A 7,737-nucleotide genomic window follows, 5' to 3' on the forward strand; every position below is an offset into this window, starting at 1 on the left:
TGGTTTCTCAAATGATTCCATCACCTGGTTTACCAACTACTTCTCTGATAGAGTTCAGTGTGTCAAATCAGAGGGCCTGTTGTCCGGACCTCTGGCAGTCTCTATGGGGATGCCACAGGGTTCAATTCTTGGGCCAACTCTTTTCTCTGTATACATCAATGATGTCGCTCTTGCTGCTGGTGAGTCTCTGATCCACCTCTACGCAGACGACACCATTCTGTATACTTCTGGCCCTTCTTTGGACACTGTGTTAACTAAGCTTCAGACGAGCTTCAATGCCATACAACTTTCCTTCCGTGGCCTCCAACTGCTCTTAAATGCAAGTAAAACTAAATACATGCTCTTCAACCGATCACTGCCCGCACCTGTGAAAATGGTTTTAAAATTTTATTTTAGACCTGTCCAGAATGTCGCTAGTTCGGCATGATCGGAGTCGTCGTTTTTGGCTGACAAAAATAAAAATCTCAATTTTTGGGTGAAAATGGTTTTAAAATGTTTTTTTTAGGCCTGTCCAGAATGTCGCTAGTTCGGCATGACCGGAGTCACCGTTTTTGTGTCACAAAAATGAACCAAAAAAAATTCTGCGCTTTTTTGTGAAAATGGTTTTAAAATCTTTTTTTAGGCCTGTCCAGAATGTCGCTAGTTCGGCATGACTGGAGTCACCGTTTTTGGATTACAAAAATTAAAATCTGCACTTTTTTGAGAAAATGGTTTTAAAATGTTATTTTAGGCCTTTCCAGAATGTCGCTATTTCGGCATGACCGGAGTCACCGTTTTTGTGTCACGAATATGAAGGAAAATATCAGCACTTTTTTTTGAAAATGTTATTAAAATCTTTTTTTAGGCCTGTCCAGAATGTCGCTAGTTCGGCATGATCGGCGTCGTCGTTTTTGGCTGACAAAAATAAAAAATCTCACATTTTTTGTGAAACTGGTTTTAAAATGTTTTTTTAGGCCTGTCCAGAAAGTCGCTAGTTCGGCATGACTGGAGTCACCGTTTTTGGATCACAAAAATAAAAATCTGCACTTTTTTGTGAATTTTTTTTAAAAATGTTTTTTTAGGCCTGTCCAGAATGTCGCTAGTTCGGCATGACCGAAGTCACCGTTTTTGTGTCACAAAAATGAAAAAAAAATATCTGCGCTTTTTTGTGAAAATGGTTTTAAAATCTTTTTTTAGGCCTGTCCAGAATGTCGCTAGTTAGGCATGACCGGAGTCACCGTTTTTGGATCACAAAAATAAAAATCTGTAATTTTTTGTGAAAATGGTTTTAAAATGTTATTTTAGGCCTTTCCAGAATGTCTCTAGTTCGGAATGACCGGAGTCACTGTTTTTGTGTCACGAAAATAAAAAATAAAAAATCTGCGCTATTTTTTGAAAATGGTTTAAAAATCTTTTTTTAGGCCTGTCCAGAATGTCGCTATTTCGGCATGATCGGAGTCATCGTTTTTGGGTGACAAAAATAAAAATCTGCAATTTTTTGTGAAAATGGTTTTAAAATATTTTTTTTTTAGGCCAGTCCAAAATGTCGCTAGTTCGACCTGACCGAGTCACCAATTTTGGGTTGCAAAAATGAGGAAATAAAAATCTGGATTTTTTTTGTTGAAAATGGTATTAACAACCCTCCAGACGAGCTTCAATGCCATACAACTCTCCTTCCGTGGCCTCCAACTGCTCCTGAATACAAGTAAAACTAAATGCATGCTCTTCAACCGATCGCTGCCTGCACCTGCCCGCCTGTCCAGCATCACTACTCTGGACGGTTCTGACTTAGAATATGTGGACAACTACAAATACCTAGGTGTCTGGTTAGACTGTAAACTCTACTTTGTTAGGATTGAACTGGCTATTTGTTTGCATAACCTATATAATATACCAGGGAAGCTATGATACAATATTAAGTATATAAACTATAGATAAGTCACTGCTAAAGACAATAACTACACCCGGCAACAGGAAGTGCGTCACGAGGTTGGGACCAGCCTGCACGCCAACGATAGGATGAGTAAGTTTAAACCATGCTCATCCTCCCTCTGACAGGCCAGCAGTGAGCAGGAACTATCTCTGTCAGAGTATATAAGGGAGAACAAAGGCTGTGACGTTCTCTTCGCTGTTTTGCCCTGCGTGGTGTTACAGTGAGACCGAATATACGAACATCATATTTACCATTCAAGTGTTTGCAGTAATTAAAGTACAAAGAAAACAGGAGTTACTCTTTGCTAACTATTTTGTTGTAATACCAGATTTGAATTGACGCGACCCGACACCTTCCAGACTCACATCAAACATCTCCAATCCAAAGTTAAACCTAGAATTGGCTTCCTATTTCGCAACAAAGCATCCTTCACTCATGCTGCCAAACATACCCTCGTAAAACTGACCATCCTACCAAACCTCGACTTCGGCGATGTCATTTACAAAACAGCCTCCAATAACTCAACAAACTGGATGCAGTCTATCACAGTGCCATCCGTTTTGTCACCAAAGCCCCATATACTACCCACCACTGCGACCTGTACGCTCTCGTTGGCTGGCCTTCGCTTCATAATCGACGCCAAACCCACTGGATCCAGGTCATCTACAAGACCCTGCTAGGTAAAGTCCCCCCTGATCTCCGCTCACTGGTCACCATAGCAGCACCCACCTGTAGCACGCGCTCCAGCAGGTATATCTCTGGTCACCCCCAGAGCCAATTCCTCCTTTGGCCATCTCTCCTTCCAGTTCTCTGTTGCCAATGACTGGAACGAACTACAAAAATCTCTGAAACTGGAAACACTTATCTCCCTCACTAGCTTTAAGCACCAGCTGTCAGAGCAGCTCACAGATCACTGCACCTGTACATAGCTCATCTATAATTTAGCCCAAACAACTACCCCTTCCCCTACTGTATTTATTTATTTGATTTATTTTGCTCCTTTGCACCCCATTATTTATTTCTACTTTGCACTTTCCTCTACTACAAATCTACCATTCCAGTGTTTTACTTGCTATATTGTATTTACTTTGCCACCATGGCCTTTTTTGCCTTTACCTCCCTTATCTCACCTCATTTGCTCACATTGTATATAGATAGACTTATTTTTCTACTGTATTATTGACGGTATGTTTGTTTTACTCCATTTGTAACTCTGTGTTGTTGTATGTTGTGGAACTGCTTTGCTTTATCTTGGCCAGGTCGCAATTGTAAATGAGAACTTGTTCTCAACTTGCCTACCTGGTTAAATAAAGGTGAAATAAAATAAAATAAATGTAAAAATCCTCGCAGTGGCAGACCACGTGTAACAACACCTGCACAGGATCGGTACATCCAAACATCACGTCTGGGGGACAGGTACAGGATGGCAACAACAACTGCCCGAGTTACACCAGGAATGCACAATCCCTCCATCAGTGCTCAGACTGTCCGCAATAGGCTGAGAGAGGCTGGACTGAGTGCTTGTAGGCCTGTTGTAAGGCAGGTCCTCACCAGACATCACTGGCACAAACCCACCGTCGCTGGACCAGACAGGACTGCCAAAAAGTGCTCTTCACTGACGAGTCGCGGTTTTGTCTCACCAGGGGTGATGGTCGGATTCACGTTTATCGTCGAAGGAATGAACATTACACTGAGGCCTGTACTCTGAAGGGGGATCGATTTGGAGGTGTTGTCATTGCAGGCAGTCTCAACGCTGTGTATTACAGGGAAGACATCCTCCTCCCTCATGTGGTACACTTCCTGCAGGCTCATCCTGACATGACCCTCCAGCATGACAATGCCACCAGCCATACTGCTCGTTCTGTGCATGATTTCCTGCAAGACAGGAATATCAGTGTTCTGCCATGGTCAGCGAAGAGCCCGGATCTCAATCCCATTGAGCACGTCTGGGACTTGTTGGATCGGAGTGTGAGAGCTAGGGCCAATCCCCCCAGAAATGTCCGGGAACTTGCAGGTGCCTTGGTGGAAGAGTGGGGTAACATCTCACAGCAAGAACTGGCAAATCTGGTGCAGTCCATGAGGAGGAGATGGACTGCAGTACTTAATGGAGTTTGTGGCCACACCAGATACTGACTGTAACTTTTGATTTTGACCCCCCTTTGTTCAGGGACACATTATTCCCTTTCTGTTAGTCACATTTCTGTGGAACTGGTTCAGTTTGTCTCAGCTGTTGAATCTTGTTATGTTCATACAAATATTTACACATGTTAAGTGTAAATAAATGCAGTTGACAATGAGAGGACGTTTCTTTTTTTGCTGAGTTTATATATATATATATATATATATATATATATATATATATATATACCGTATACAGTTGAAGTCGGAAGTTTACATACACCTTAGCCAAATACATTTAAACTCAGTTTTTCACAATTCCTGAAATGTAATCCTAGTAAAAATCCCCTGCCTTAGGTTAGTTAGGATCACCACTTTATTATAAGAATGTGAAATGTCAGAATAATAGAAGAGAGATTGATTTATTTCAGCTTGTATTTCTTTCATCACATTCCCAGTGGGTCAGAAGTTTACATACACTCAATTAGCATTTGGTAGCATTGCCTTTAAAATGTTTAACTTGGGTCAAACGTTTTGGGTAGCCTTCCAAAAGCTTCCAGCGATAAGTTGATAGAGCTGGTGTAACTGAATCAGGTTTGCACGCACACGCTTTTTCAGTCCTGCCCACACATTTTCTATAGGATTGAGGTCAGGGCTTTGTGATGGCCACTCCAATACCTTGTCTTTGTTGTCCTTAAGCCATTTTGCCACAACTTTGGAAGTATGCTTGGGGTCATTGTCCATTTGGAAGACCCATTTGCGACCAAGCTTTAACTTCCTGACTGATGTTTTGAGATTTTGCTTTAATATATCCACATATCCTCCCTCATGATGCCATCTATTTTGTGAAGTGCACCAGTCCCTCCTGTAGCAAAGCACCCCCACAACATGATGCTGCCACCCCTGTGATTCACGGTTGGGATGGTGTTCTTCGGCTTGCAAGCCTCCCCCTTTTTCCTCCAAACATAATGATGGCCATTATGGCCAAACAGGTCTGATTTTGTTTCATCATACCAGAGGACATTTCTCCAAAAAGTACAATCTTTGTCCCCATGTACAGTTGCAAACCTGAGTCTGTTTTTTTTATGGCTGTTTTGGAGCAGTGGCTTCTACCTTGCTGAGCGGCCTTTCAGGTTATGTCAATATAGGACTCGTTTTACTGTGGATTTCGATACTTTTGTACTTGTTTCCAACAGCATCTTCACAAGGTCCTTTGCTGTTGTTCTGGGATTGATTTGCACTTTTCGCACCAAAGTACGTTCATCTCTAGGAGACAGAACACATCTCCTTCCTGAGCGGAATGACGGCTGCGTGGTCCCATGGTGTTTATACTTGCGTTCTATTGTTTGTACAGATGAACGTGGTACCTTCAGGCATTTGGAAATTGCTCCCAAGGATGAACCAGGCTTGTGGAGGTCTACAATTTTATTTCTGAGGTCTTGGCTGATTTCTTTTGATTTTCCCATGATGTCAAGCAAAGAGGCACTGAGTTTGAAGATAGGCCTTGAAATACATCCACATGTACACCTCCAATTGACTCAAATGTTGTCAATTAGCCTATCAGAAGCTTCTAAAGCCATGACATCATTTTCTGGAATTTTCCAACCTGTTTAAAGGCACAGTCAACTTAGTGTATGTAAACTTCTGACCCATTGGAATTGTGATACAGTGAATTAAGTGAAATAATCTGTCTGTAAACGATTGTTGGAAAAATTACTTGTGTCATGCACAAAGTAGATGTCCTAACCGACTTGCCAAAACTATAGTTTGTTAACAAGACATTTGTGCAGTGGTTGAAAAATGGGTTTTAATGACTCCAACCTAAGTGTATGTAAACCTCCGACTTCAACTGTATATACATATTTTGTGCACACATTTGTTTACATCCTCGTTAGTGAGCATTTCTCCTTCGCCAAGATAATCGATCCACCTGACAGCTGTGGCATATCAAGAAGCTGATTAAACACCATGATCCTTACACAGGTGCACCTTGTGCTGGGGACAATAAAAGGCTACTCTAAAATGTGCAGTTTTGTTACACAACAATTTTGAGGGAGCGGTCAATTCGCCATGCGGCTGCTGGAGTGTCTACCAAAGCTGTTGCCAGAGAATAGAATGTTAATTTCTCTACCATAAACCGCAGTACGTCCAATAAGCCTCACAACCGCAGACCACGTGTAACCACGCCAGCCCAGGACCTCCACATCCAATTTCTTCACCAACGGGATCATCTGAGACCAGCCACCCAGACAGCTGATGAAACTGTGGATTTGCACAATTGAAGAATTTCTGCACAAACTGTCAGAAACCATCTCAGGGAAGCTCATCTGCAAACTCGTCGTCCTCATCATGGTCTTGACCTGACTGCAGTTTGGCGTCGTAACCGACTTCAGTGGGAAAATGCTCACCTTCGATGGCCGCTGGCACGCTGGAGAAGTTTGCTCTTCACGGATGAATCACAGTTTCAATTGTACCGGGCAGATGGCAGACAGCGAGTAGTTTGGTGATGTCATTGCTGTGGACAGCGAGTTCCCCATTTTGGCGGTGGGGTTATGGTATGGGCAGGCATAAGCTACAGACAACAAACACAATATCATTTTATCTTTGGCAATTTGAATGCACAGAGATACCGTGACGAGATCCTGAGGCCCATTGTTGTGCCATTCATCCCCCGCCATCACCTTATGTTTCAGCATGATAATGCACGGCCCCATGTCATCGGATCTGTACACAATTCCTGGAAGCTGAAAATGTCCCAGTTCTTCCATGGCCTGCATACTAACCAAACATGTTACCCATTGAGCATGTTAGGGATGCTCTGGATTGACATGTATGACAGCGCGTTCCAGTTCCCGGCAATATCCGGCAACTTCACGCAACCAATGAAGGGGCTGGGAAAACATTCCACAGGCCACAATCAACAGCCTGATTAACTCTATGCGAAGGAGATGTGTTGCACTGCATGAGGCAAATGGTGGTCACACCAGATACTGACTGGTGTTCTGATCATGCCCCTACCTTTTTTAAGGTATCTGTGACCAACAGATGCATATCTGTATTCCCAGTCATGGGAAATCCATAGAATAGGGCATAATACATTTATTTCAATTGACTGATTTGCTCATATGAACTGTATTTCAGTCAAATGAAAAAAATTGTTGCATGTTACGTTTATATTTTTGGTCAGTGAATTATATATATTGTATATACACACACATACTCACACATCAATTATGTTTTTATTAGGAAAAGTGACAACAACATTTACTTCCATTGTGTGTTTTTTTCTAAAATAATTTCCTGTCTCTGTTTTTCTCTTTCCAGCTGAGTATACTTTTGGTTGATGAACCTCAGGTTTGAGGTCAATTCCATTTAAATTCCAGTCAATTCAGGAAGTACCTTGAAATTCCAATTCCAATGAGGAACATGTGTCATTTGAATCTGGTTTAGTTTCTGAATTGACTGGCATTGAAATGGAATTAACCACAACCCTTGATGACGAATGATAAAATAATACATGCTGTATCTCCAAAAAAATACTAGAGGGCAACATTGCCTGGCATGTCTTGCAATAAGAATGGGGTTAGCGTTACGATATGGAATAGCATGAATACAATAATGAGGGATTCCGTGTACAGCACTTTAAAATGAAAGTGAATGTGATCTCTAAAGCAAAAGGGATATTGTTTGAAGAGATTCCATTGGGT

Source organism: Salmo trutta, unplaced genomic scaffold, assembly GCF_901001165.1.
Source record: "Salmo trutta unplaced genomic scaffold, fSalTru1.1, whole genome shotgun sequence".
Classification (NCBI taxonomy): Eukaryota; Metazoa; Chordata; class Actinopteri; order Salmoniformes; family Salmonidae; genus Salmo; species Salmo trutta.